We start from the raw sequence: 14,368 nt of genomic DNA, 5'->3' as shown, positions 1-14,368 counted from the left end.
TAACTTTCTCCCGACCAAAACCAAAGCACTAAAGGAGGATTCAATAATAAAGAAGTGCAAAATCACTTATGTCCTCTAGCTATATAGTATGGCAAAAAATATGACGAAGAAAAATTATAAATTTAGTACTCTTATGTATGCACAAAGCCATACAATGTTTTTTTTTCTAGACTTTGCTAATCATGTGCGACGCCAAATTAATTTCTTAACATAAAAAAGTCCAATAGATGTTTTTCTTTAAAGGTAGTATTCTATTTTCAGTTTTATTTTTATTGAAAAATATCATAATAGAGATCATAGATGCCTATAATCCCAGCATTTCTCAAGCAAGCTGTGCTCTAAATGATCGCTTTGACAGACTGTTGTTGCTTCTAAGAAGACAGCTCCTGAAGCTCCACTTCTTTCTAATGGATGTGACATAGAGTTTTTAATTATTGCAGATCTCTACAATAAACTAAATATGCTGTCCAAGTATGATTCCTCTTCACACCCAGGAGCAGCATACTTAGTTTTCCTTCTGATGCTTCTTCTCATCTTTCTGATGTTGCATTTAATGACAAAGTTCCAATTCCAGTGTATCATTTCTCTTCATCACATTTCATTTTGAGTTTTCTATCTTTACCTTTTTAAGGTATAGCACTTTGGTAAAATGCACTAACTGCTGTACTTATGAGAAAAAAAATTACAGTAACTTCATGGCTATAAGGTGCACCCTTTTGACTAAAATTTTCCCCGAACCCAGAAGTGCACCTTATAGTCTGTTGCGCCTTATATGATGTACAAAGTTGTGACATTTGCCACCCTGGAAGTGAGAGCCACGAGGGGGGGCGGCGCCGCAGGAGCGCCGAGTAGCGATGGGGGGACAGCAGCGGGCAGGAAGGCAGGGGGCGGCCCCGGGCGGCCCCAGGCACAGGGAGCAGCGCGGGCAGGGAGGCGTTACTACTTCATTACTTTGTTGTGTGTGGCGGCCTGAGTGGAGGGGCCATGGCTGGCGGGGCGGCGGTGCCGTGGCCAGTGGGCCCATAGTCAATAAGGGTCAGCGGGGCCACAGTGCTGGGGGCAGAGGGGCCACAGCTGATAGGGGCAGGCATGGCCACGGTGTGCCAAGCCGAGTGAGGGACGGGCGCCAGGGCAGTCGGGCTGCTGAGTCGAGCGAGGGACGGGCGGCAGGGCTGCTCTGGGAAGCCGTGAGGCAGAACAGCATGGCAGGAGTGCTGAGCCGAGCAAGGGACAGGCAGCATGGCAGCGGCACCGAGCCCGGTGAGGGACAGGCAGCACGGCACGAGTGCCGAGCCGAGCGAGGGAATGGCACGGCGGCTCCGCGGAGCCGTGAGGGGGAACAGCACCGCGGCAGAACGGAGTCGCAAGGGGGAGGCTGTCCCATGGCTGTGCTGAGCCGCGCCAGCCGGCACCAGGGGTGGGCAGGAGTGCCAAGGCCCACTGCACAGGGATGGAGCCTGGGGCTGCCTTTGAAAGCCTACGCCAATCTGTGAAAAATGTTTCCAAATTGAACCCTTGCCAGTAAACTCCACGATTGCGAGTTTCCATTACTAATTCGTTACTTTGCTGCATGCCGCACGGATCTTCACGGCAAAAAAAAAGTGCGCCTTATAGTCCAGTGCACCTTATATTATGTACAAAGTTGCGAAGTTTGCCGACTCCGGGGGGGTGCGTCTTATAGTCTGGTGTGCCTTATGGTCATGAAATTACTGTACCTGGCTCATACAGTGTAATGTAAAAGATGTTTTGAATATAAACACCAAATAGAGGATAATGTCCAGCCTCCCCACAGCAGTACTGTGAATTCCCACTGTTTTCCTAGACAGGTTCTCTACTGTGGTATCAATTCAGAGGAACCAGATACTTTCTACAAACTTAGTAGAATGTCTGGGCACTCAAAGCAGGATTTCAAAAGGCTGAAAAGTTATTTTCAGTTAATGACTTCAAAGCTTAAGTCTCCTTTCAAGATCTAAATTTCATTCTGTGTTTGGCTTATTCAGTCTCGTTGAATGTAAAGAAATCTGATGATGTCTGATATTATGGATATTCTCTCATTAAAATTAAAAATCAGTAGGTAGCAATCTCAATTTCATTAGTGCTCTTTTAAAACTGCAGAAAGATATATGTATGTCCACCATCATAGACAATATATTTCGTAAGCCATTTCTTACCAAAATTTGAGTGTAGAGATAATTATGTTAGGAGCTTAGTTATTTGTATGCACAGCTCACTCTAGATAATTGATTTTTTTTTGGCCACAGTGAAGGCTGTAACCATATATACATTGATCAGATATACCACTTCTCACCAAAGTGGGATTTGATATGTATAATTTCAGGCTTTCAAATTTTTTGAGATATATTGTAAATCAAATAACAATAATAAATATTAATAATAAGGTGGAACAAATTTGTTAGCTTAACTTTCTTTCCTGTACATTGATTTGCTTGGTTTGACTTTCATTTTATAGCACATTTGAAAATCTAAAACATCATATTCTTTCAAGGCCAAGACAGTTTCCAGCTCTTCTGTTAATCTTTCTTTTTTCCTCCTTTTCAATTATTTTCACTTCTCCTTTAACATTCTACAGTGATTTGAAAAAAAAAAAAAGCTTATTGCTCTCATTTTCTATAATGAAGTGAAAATTATTGTCTTTTTTTTTCCTGAGAGGGTGACATCAGCAATAAGATTTCCTGTGAAATTTGTAGTATGGGTTAGCACATTCATAATTTCTATGCCATTCTGTCTTGGTAATCTTAATCTTATGCTACAGAAATTCCATCCCAAACAGTAAAATTAGTATTTTCAACCTCCTTGCATTTGAGGTTTCTTAAGATCAATTATGGGATTTTTCTCTATGTCAAATGCGTATCTATCTATATCATCTTTATCTGCAGATATATATCCATGCATCTTCTCACATCATTAATAAACCTGTGTCACACCAAGCTTTCAGCCCTCCCTAAAAAGCAGTTCTCACATTTAATAACCAGGCATTCTATTTACTTGAGTATACTTGCACCCTGGTGTGTACAGTAGTTTCACGAATACAAGCCGCACGGATTATAAGCCGCACTTCCGGTGCCTCGACAATGTTGCTGTCTTTGTCAATAGATAAGCCGCACCCCGAATATTAGCCGCACTTTCGTTCGTCGCGAGAATCCGTGCACAGCTTTCACAAATTGGCCAATTAGTAACAGGATCGCGGCATAGCGGGGTTTACTGGCTCGGGGCGGGGCCAGGCAGGTTCGGCCCGCTCATGGTTGCCGACGGGGCCGGGTGGCCCAGCTCAGCGCCACGGCTCGGTGGGGCTGGCCGGGTGGTGCTGCCGCTGCCACCGGGCTCGCTGGCCCCCCTCTCCCGTCAGCACCGCCCCGCGCCGCGTTCGCTCGCCCGGCCGGCGGGCTGCCGCCGCCGCCAGGCTCGCCGGCCACCCCCTCCCATCTGCACCGCCGCCGCGTTTCCTCGCCCTGGCCGGCACTGCAGGCCCCCGCACCGCCGGGCTCCCCCACGCTGCTGGCCCCGATTCTGCTGGGCTTCCCCCGCTGCCAGGCAGCCCCACCCGTCGGCCTTCCTGCTTCTGCCATGCTCCCCTGCACTGCTAGCCCCAGTTCTCCCGGGCTCCCCCGCCCTGCTGGCCCGGGCTCTGCCGCCCCCCTGCCCCGCCCTGCTGGCTCAGGTTCTGCCGCCCGCCCCCCACACTGCTGGTCCCGCCTCTGCCAGGCTTTCCCACCTCTGCCGGGGCCGGCCGGGCTCCAGCTTGGCTTGGGGCTACCGCGGGCTCTCACTTCCGTGTTGGCAGCTTTTAGAATTTTGTTCATGTATTAGCCGCCCCGGAATATTGGCCGCACTTCCGGGTTTCCACCAAAATTTTGGTCAAATTGGTGCGGCTTGTATTCGTGAAATTACTGTAATTATCTGATTATTTAAAGCTTTTAAGTTGTGTGATTTGGATGGTTTTTTATTTGTATGGGTTTTGGGGTATTTTGCTTTGTTTTGTTTGGGTTTTGTGGTTTTTGTTTTGTTTTCTTTTGTTTGGGTTTTGTTTTGTTTGTGCATTTCTTTTGGTGTTTAATCATTGCCTAGTCCACTGAACTCATGAGATAACACACTGTAGAACTAAGTTTTATTTGGATGCTTTAATTGGTGTTTTGATATGAATGTAATTTGTATTCTAGCTGTTCTTCTTCCGTCAGCTCACCAGTTCTTTAATAATTTTTTGTTATGAATAGGAGATACGTATCTATTGTGGTACACTGTTCTTTGTGTCCACATTGTATTTGCACCAGAGTTTTTCTTTAAAGAGCACTCTTTAAGAAAAGGAAATTACATAATGCTGTACTTTTATTAGCCAATTTTCTTTCAGATATTAATTTTACTCTCCATGATTCTTCTGGTCTTTCATTTTGTGCTTGTTCTCATATTTCTGTCTTCCTGCTCAATGTTTTCCTCCCTTTTTCATATTCAGTTACATTTCTAGCACATAAATCTTTCTATGTTGAAGCATTGCTTTATTTATATTTGTCTGTATTTCTGCTTCTCTTTACTTGCATGGTGTTTGATCAATATTCTCTTGTGATATTAAACATAGAGTTAAGCAAAGGGTTTCCATTTTTTTCTAAGTTGCTGAGTTTATTTGGAAAAGAATGAAAAAGTAAAGCAAAATATTTTTCCTAAGGCTGGTCTTTCTAGAGCGGTGTCTGGGGGCCAGTGAGATCAAGATAGCACTTTGATTGATCAGTTTGCACCAAATCTAATCACCCTGTCGCTGTTGGCTAAATTACTGGCTTTTGTTACTCAAAGAGAACATCAATGGAAATTGCAGCAATGTTTCTAGCAGCTGGAAGTTAAAAAATAAGACTGTGCTAAAGGAAGAGCTCTTATGCACACCAGGAGCAAAAACTCAAAATATCTCCTTTGCTTTATTCCGCACAAAGAATCTGAAATTATGACCAACTATACTTCTGCTTAAACTGAGATTTATTTATTTATTTATTTATTTATTTATCTATCTATTTATTTATTTATTTATTTTGCAGCTAAGGAGAATAGGAATAATGGACTTCTTCTAGAGAAAATAGTGAGTTTAAAAAAAGAATTTATTATCTTTTACTTTTTTTAAAGTCATTATCGAGCCCTCCTATTTACTGGAAGATAGTGAGGCCTGTAAGTGACTATTTTGGCTTCTTTCACAGGAAGGAGAAAGAAAGGTAAAGATATTATGTGTGTAATCTACTTGTCTTTCCACAAAGGTGAGAAATAGATAGGACTGCAGACCTATGAGCTTGTGTCAAGGAACTAATGTTATGTTCCGCAAAGTCTTTGACAGGAAGAAAGGAGGGTGGGCAGGAATGTTAAATTTTCTGTTAATTCCCCCTTGCTACTGCCTTGTACACAGAGCTATTGTTGCAATCATAGTATATCTTCAAATTCTAGTGTAACTCCTGTGGATGGCAAACCTAGCCTCCTGGCCAGCTCAAACTAAAAACCAGCTATCCACAGGCAGGATGGAGCAGCTTCCTGCATGGACCTCCAGGTCAATATGAAAATTCCCCATCAGGTGTGGGTGACATGATAACAATGTCCCTTCAGTGTAGCTAATAAAATTGGCATACATGCAGATATACATAGAAAGAAACACCTGATATTTCTCACATATGAAGCTGGATACTCTCTACTACTACCATGACTTCATGCAATGCCATGTACCTACTAATCAATTAAAGATACTGTTGCCAGGAATATTATCTCTGTGTGTCAGAGGCTAGTTTCTGACAAATTGGAATAACTTGACCTGACAGATTTTAAAACATACAGAGGATACTGTCTACCATACTCAAGCTAAAGAATTACAGAAACATAGAAAGGCTTGGATTGGAAGGGACCTTAAACATCATCTAGTTCCAAATAGCTTGACCTGGGCTGCTCAATACCATGTCTATCCTTGTCCCCTTTTATAGGGGATACTTCTGAAGCTTTGGAAGTGACTTTAGCAACTAAAATTTCAATTATTGTGGTCTACAGGGAACAATAAATAGTAGTATGCAGAGTTTGTACTTACATAGATTTATTTTCACTTTTTTACAATCTCGTGGAAAATTTACATCCCACTTAAACCCTTAAAAAGGTCAATGTCACTTGAAGTATTTATGAAGCCTGGAAGTTTATTTCTACTACAGTAATTTCACGATTACAAGCCGCACCTGATTATAAGCTGCAGCTTTAGGTGTCGGGAACCTTTAGGTCTTTGTCCATATATAAGCCGCACCTGATTATAAGCTGCACTGTTGTTCTCAGGGAGGACCTGTGCGCAACAAAGTTAGTAACAGAATCGCGGGATCGTGGGGTTTACTGCTTGGCTTGGGGCTGGGCGGGCTCAACCCGCTTGGGGCTGACAACGGGGCCAGGTGGCCTAGCTCGGCGCTGCTGCTCGGCGGGGCTGCTCGGGGCCAGCCAACGCAGCCACCGCCACTGGGCTCGCTTGCCCCGGCCCAGTGCTGCCCTGCGGCGGCAGGCAGGGATGGAGACTGCCCGGTCCTGCGGTGGCAGGTGGGCATGGAGCCTGCCCTCTCCCGTGGCACTGGTGGGAGGTGGGCACAGAGCCCCCTGCCTTCCCCCCGGGCCGTGGGGCTGGCAGCATGGAGCCCCCCCATGTCTCCCCTGGGCCACGAAGTCACAGGAGGGAGCCCCCCACCTCCTACCCTGTGCTGCCAGCACGGTACCCGCCTCCACCCACCACGCAACAGAGTAACCAATTTGTAATAATCACGCAATCCCGGGTTTTACTGGCAGATGCTTGGTTCGGTACCCTGGTTGGCAATTCCGGGGTTGGAAATTTCCAAATTTTTTCATATATTAGCCGCTCCTGAGTGTAAGCCACATTTCTGGGGTGGGAGCAAAATTTTAGTCAAAATGGTGCGGCTTATAATCGTGAAAATACTTATAAATGTTTCTGAAAGCTCAGAGACCTCAATGGGCAAAAAATTGAACAGATATTTAATACATTTTCTTTCAACAATGCATAATTAATATTGACTACTGTCTTGAGAAGGTGGGTTTATGAATTTTTTTTTAGGTAAATATTGTGAATATTGTTGCAAATTTTAAATATTATGAACTTTATTTTCTGTAACTCTGCTCAAGTGCCAACCAACAGTGGCTGTCCAATGGATGCAAGTGGTCACTGAAAATGGATTTGGGGGATATAGATTACAACAGACTAGCTAAAAGATAATTAGAGCAAATCGTCCAGCTAACCACAGCATTGATCAATGTTCATCTCAAGTGAAGCATTGAAGAAAGCAACAATCAGTATGCAAATATGCATAAATTATCTTTCTCCATCAATAGTAGACAACCCGGAGCCCATTGAGCTCTTCTGCACATCAACAGGCTGCATGCTAGGATCTTCCCTTGAGTCAGGATGTCTCTGAAGATTTGTCCTTGAGGCCAAGAAATTCTTTGCAACAAGAGATTCTCGGTGATTAAATTTTGAAAGCTGAGATAAAGAATTGACTGTGCATATGTACTCCTTTAGGCTGAAACCCTTGACTAAATGTGCATCCAGCTACACCTAAACTCCCTTCTGAGAAGCTTAAAAAGTGAATTGGGTCCTTTCTAAATCTCTTGAATCAACAAAGTCTCCTTGGCAGCTTTATCTGACCCTGTCTTCTATGCAGTAAATAATCAAGTGTACATTGACTTTAACCTTGTGAAACCACTGTCACATGTACTATTAAATTTGTTAAATCTCTTTTCTATCAATAAACAAATTGCTACTTCACTCTTTCAAGGGAAGTATTTAATTTCTGTGCTTTTACTAAATTTAACTGTGCATTATTTTCCTATGTTCTAAGCAATGATGATATAATGTGTCTGATATAAGCTCTTCAAAATATTTGGAAAGTCTCAGTTTTCAAGACAGTATACATTGATGTATTTAATTCAATTAAAAGATTGCAAAAATTTATGCCACTAGCAGCTGCTAATTTGCTATCACTACCCTCATTTTTTTGTATTCAAAGTAAATTGAAAACAATATATTCAATCACATCCCAAACTTTTGTGGTGTGAGAAGATAAGATTTTAGAGCTTTTCGGCAACCACCTGTGTAGAGATTCTTGACTAAAAGTTAATCTATAGAACAAGAGACAAAATTGATTGTATTTTTAATAGGGTGCACAGTGACAGCGAATATACAAAAGGCATTATTAGATTGCACATTATAACACACCTTGCAGTAACTTCTTCCTGCCAACGAGCCTGAGGTAAAATAGATGCAATAGAAATGGTTGAATCAAATAGAATAATTTTTTAAAATTAAAAAAACCCTCCTGATTGTTTAAATTTAATAATCTAATTTTTGCTTCAGACTTTGATTTTTTTTAATTTATTTTTTGCTTTCCACTTCAATATGAGGACTTTCTTTTTCGTTCTTCAGTGACTTTGAAGGTCAAGAATGTTATCCTTTCCTACAATAAATTACAGGTTTTGTTAATTTTCTCACTCTTTAGTGTATGCAACAGAGTTTTATATATTTCCCATTTGGTAAAAGGCTGAGCAGAGAGGAATTCTGCCTGATTGCTCTGTGCTGGCTACCACACAAAGCTCCCATGAAACCTTAATGGAAGGATTGCTATCCCTCTAGCAATTGAGAAAAACACTGGGGAAAACACTTCGCTGGAGTTGAGTGGAGAAAGAAGAGAGAGAAAAGAAGAAAAACGTAAAAAGCAGGGAAAATGAAAAAGGAAGTCACAAGGCTAGAAAAGAGCAGGAGACTGGAAAGAATCTAGAATTAGAAGGGAGCATGATTTGAAAGCCCCAGCAGAGTAAAAGTACGAATCTTTTGGAAGATGCACAAAAGACACTGAACAGAGTTTGTTGCCAGTCTGAATCTGTGGATTGGCAGAAAGACTAGGGAGATGGAAAAATTGGATGCAATATCAGAACAGATTTTTTTTTTGCAGGCCCTTGTTTTGTATTTTGCCTCACCCAAAAGAGCTTATGTCTTCTAGTTATAAATATTTATTCTTCTAATGTCTGTTTCCCAATATCTAACTTCAGAGATTAAAACATTTCTCTAGTATACTTGAGATGTTTTCCTTAAAGAAGTGGGGCAGACTACTCCTCAGAGATGTAGCAGACATTAATTTCCATGCATTATGAATATAATTACAATTCAAGTACTGAAGTTATTATAATCATAGAAAGTATTTTTTTACCAAAATATGAAGTAGGAATATAAGCAATATCCCTTTTTCTTCCTTTACTTATTTTTAAAAATGTGGATAATTTTATTTTGAGCTGAATAATTCTTTTGGAACATGTTAACTAATTTATTTGAATAAAGACTATGAAGTGATATACCACCCAATGATACATTTTTGCTGTATGGTTTCTATTCACAAGGTAGTACTTGATCTAAGAACTGGAATTTGTTGTTGATCAAGTTGGTCCACGGTTTTAATGAATGCCTGTTTGTAAGACATTTGCATGATTAAAAACGATAATTCCTTTAAATAAAAATTGATTTAAAGCTCAAAGGAGTCGAAGATTGCTTCTTTGGAGTCATTAGAGAGCCTTAAATTAGTTTTTCACTTATCAACAACAGATTATAAAGTTGTTCTATGGGTACTTGCTACACTGTTTACTTACAAACATTTAAAATATCTAGAAAACAGCCTTTCTCTGAAACTGTCTCTACTGTTTTCTCATTCAGAAACTCAGCCAAATGTGAGAACATAGCTCAAGCTGGCTCAGTTGTATCACTCATGAGCAGAAGACAAATTCTTGATTTGTTGGACCATTTCTATTTAACATATCTATTTTTTTCAAGAATTGAGTTCATTCAATGGACTTCTTAGTGGAAAAAAAAAACCAAAAACTACACCGTCCTCTCACTCTTCCCCAAAAAAAACCAACCAAATAAAAATATTACCTCAAGCCAATGACTGACTGAGAGAAAAATGGAATAGAAAACCAGGATATGCATACTTTAGAATATTCATTCAGATAAATCAGATGTTTGGTTAAACAAAACTCTTTCAATAAAGAAAAAAACAAACAGATAATAATAATCTCTAGTGAGCTTCTCACTATGTCATTGAAAAGAAAAAAACCCAACAACACAAAATAACCCCTCACACCATGCATTCAGACTACTTTATACCTGGCAGCATAACTTGTGGTATGCTGAGAAGGTAGTAGCACATATTAGAAATCATTTAGTCAAAATTCATAATGATTAATAATTGTTGCTTTGCACAGCTAAAGATGGGTCTTGCCAGCCATAATGTATAAAATGTGTTTCTGGGCCAGTTTTGACCTAGCTGGAATTGAAACAGATTTTTTTCTTGCATATTTTGTTACAGTCTTCTCACAGCTGTAAAAAATAGAACAGACAACAGGCTGTGATTCTTCTAACTTCTGCTGCTTTCTGTGACTGGATAGTGCTACATGAAGTAAAACATTGAAATATATTCTGATAAAGTGAGGATTACCATGTTTGCTTGATTGAAATCATCTTGCTCTGCAGGAAGTAGAGCCTTCTGACAGCTGTCTGTTTCTCAGGAGCTAATGGCCAAAGCCACTTTCTTGTTTCCAGTTTTTTTGCTGAAAGTCGTGCAGTTTAGCAGGATAATAAGGTGCAGAAGCCTATGTCCCTTGACAACTCAGTGTTGATGATAACAAACCAAACTGTAAACTGTATGATTCCTTGTGGAAATGTCAAACATCTGCAACTGCAAATGCCTCCTCAAAAAGATGTGTGTTATGACAAAGTCACTCAGTTACAGGACAATCTGTCAAAAACATATTGAAGACTTTTATTTGTCTTAACCTTTTAAAACTTTGTGGCTGTCATTTTGGCCTCTGGATTTATCATGAAACATCTGCAGTGTGAGATTTTGTTATTTGGTTTATATAACTATTAATTTCTTAAAGCCACTAATGGAAGGGTACAGCTACCATTCTCTTGGGCAGAGTTTTTCTTACATTGCACAGACATAAATTTTGCACTGAAAATATTTGTTCTTTCTACTTTTGTGGTGTGGTTTTTTTTTTGTTTTGTTTTTTTTGGGTTTTTTTTGGTTTTTTTAGTTTTATTGGTATGGAATAAAAGTCTGCAAAGAAGATGTACTTAGAATGCATAGGAAAACAAACCAACCAAAATAAAACAGACTAATCCTGTTGCTGTTTTATAGCCAGTTAATAAAAAATTGGAATTGGTGCAAAAGGAGAGGCTAGCCAAAATGCTTATACACATTATCAAATGGCTTACTTCAGAGAAATAGAGAATCAAATTAAAAATCTTTACTGAAGGTTTCAAAATAAGCCATACTCCATTCATTTTTTGATCAAGAAAAAAAAGATTTTCATTGCTAATTTAAGAATTTTGTGCAACATTTATGAAAGCCTTTTCATTTCATCATTTGAATCTCTTGGAAGAAACTTGTCAAACTAATTTGATGAGATATTTTAGCTTATTGTGAGAGACTTGTCTATATTTCCCTTTCTGACTATCAAATCTTTACTAGATTTAATCTCCTGGAGGATGTGGTGGTAGGATACTTTTTTCTCCATGTGTTACAAACACACACAAACACAAGAACCCTACCACCTCCCACGCCCAAATGAGTCTTCCAGAATTGACCAACTACTTATATCTCTATAGCTGTAAATTGCCACATAGATTGTCAAGCAACACATTTCACCGGAAACCCCACTGTCACCAAGATGGGAATTACAATGCATTTGATGAATATTATTTGAAAGGAAATGCTCTGACAAGCCATGACTTTTTTTTTTTTTTTTTTTTTTTCTGGAATATAAAAAAAGCTGGTTTTATTTTTGTCTATCATAAAAAGAAGAACCAGTTTTAGACTATGTGCATTTTCAGATTTCTCATCTGTTGTTTTGTCTAAATAACTGTGCTGACCTCCCTCATTAAAACATTATAATTGAGGTCTGTAACTATGGTGTTAAAGAGAAAATTCTCCAAAGAATCCTCTGGCACAACTCAATTGATTTTCAAGGAAAAGAAATCCTCTGAAGTATGTCACTGCTTTAAAGCTTGAACTGAGACTGGGAAACACACACTGCCTACTAATCAACATTTATTTTTGTTTGTTACCCAGGCTCCTCTTGCTACTGAAGATCCCTTCAGAAGAATCTAAGTAGTGTTAAGGCAAGATTGCAAGAAATGCTCTTATATAAGAATTTTGAGAAGTGAAATCACGCAAAAAAGAATCAAGGCAAATATAATACATAAAAATGCATAATTATTTACATATGAATCTATAGTTTCAATAGCCTGATATTTTCAGTATGGATGTTATACAGAAAAAACAAGATTTACCTGAAAGGTAGCACAAACAGCGAGTTAATTTGAAAACACACTCTGACCCAAAGGAAATAATCACTTGCCTAGTGCATAAATGTAATCAATCCACTGGCAAAGAAGAGTGGGAAGAAAACCAGTGTTGCCAAGGAAGTGACAAGTGGCAAGAAGAAGATGAAGTGGAGGGTATATTCTACATGGAGAGAAAATTATTCTTCTGGTACATCAAACTGTTATATCAGTTTGATGAAAGTGCAAAGTAATTGATTTTAATGATACTGAGTGATTTAAAAGGAGGTTACATGCTTTGACTTAAAAGCTGCAGAGCACTGCCACTTTTTAATTTTTTCTAAGATAGGCTTATAGCCATTTATATTCCAATGAATTTTTCCACAACTTTGCATAAAACAGTATTATGATCCTTACTAAGGAACATAGGAACTGTCAAGGAGACTATACAAAACAAGCACTGTGATATTAATTAGACAGGATCAATTTTAAGAAGCAGAACAATTAATAAAAAATATTTTCCCTTAATCCTTGAAGGCATTACTGTCAATATTATAAAAATATAGAGGGATTGTAGCTTCTGATTCTTAATTTGACATATTTCCTTTTGTTTATGCACTTTCAGAAAGGAAAAAATATTAAGAGAGTGAAACATCTGAATTGGGCGCATAGGGACAGCATTATCTTTGTGATAGGACTTCACAGGGAAATAAATATTTCTCTGAATTATCAGAATATTAAAAAATGACAAAAGAATTTTCAAATTCATGTGCTGTTAAGAATTCTCTTTTCTCAAAAAAATACTAAATGTAAGTTACCTAAGTTCGACTTCTCTTGCACAGTGCTGCCTTTTGTGTGAAAATCTTAAGATACTTTTCATTTGTATGATCTGATGTCTTAACATTTGGAGTTATCTTAAAAAATGTTAAGAAGCAGGAAGTTTAATTCAAAGTCTATCTTTATAAAGTAAATCTAGAAAACAGTTTTGTTTCACACAGCTTATTGTGATAGATTGCTTCCATTTTTAAAGATTATATAAACATTTAATGTGCCAATATCCTTGAAGCCTTGGTAACAGGCACTGCTACTAATGTTGATATTGTTGTTGTACTAGAAAATCATAGATCATTCAGTGTATAAAAATGGAGATGGATCATTAAATTCAAAGAAGAACAGATAAGGAAGGAAATATTTAAACTTTCTTCATTTTAAAAGGTTCAAGGAGACTGTATGTGCCTATGTGCCTATTGCACTTTTTTTTTTTTGAACAGGTTCTTTGAAATGCAAAAGTATGTAAAACCGTACAAATTACCTTTTCAATTTAGTGGAAAAGCAAACAAACAGATTTAAATAAAACCCTACAAGTAGTCAAATGCATATATTTTTAGCCCATAGTTAAATGCAGTTACTTTTATTTTATCAAAGACTGTAGGTTGGGCATGGAAATATGGTTATTTGATTTCATATGTGATGAGTTCTACACATTGGTCACATGGCATTTGCATACTTCACAATATAAAATATATGATTCTTATTCCTTTTATTCTTATTCATAAATCATTAACTTTTTTCCTAATGTTGCATCAAAGTAGAAAAACCCAATAAAATAAAAGAATGGGACCTGGAGTAGAGCTACTTCTGAATCTTTTCAATGAATATTTATAATATTTACAAGTAGAGATATATATCTTTTAGACTTCAGACTTAGACAACATACACACAAAGCTTATGACTGTAATATTTTATTTCACCATCAAAATAATCTAAATTGAGCAGAGTAATTCTGATTTCAAAGGACATCTAAAATATCTGATAAAGGAGTACTGTTTGAAAAGCAGAAATCCTAAACAGACCTCTGAGAACATAGAAAGGTGTCTTAGAGGTCGAAAATTCAGTGAAAAAAAAGAAAGGTGAAAAAAGTCTGTATTAAGTAAGAGGAAAAGAAGTTAAGAATGTGGGTTTTTTTCCAGAAAGAATTATTTTAAATAATGGAATGAAATTGCTGCCCAAACCATTCAATAT

This window comes from Catharus ustulatus, chromosome 2 (assembly GCF_009819885.2).
Source record: "Catharus ustulatus isolate bCatUst1 chromosome 2, bCatUst1.pri.v2, whole genome shotgun sequence".
Classification (NCBI taxonomy): domain Eukaryota; kingdom Metazoa; phylum Chordata; class Aves; order Passeriformes; family Turdidae; genus Catharus; species Catharus ustulatus.
This window is presented reverse-complemented; position numbering follows the sequence as displayed.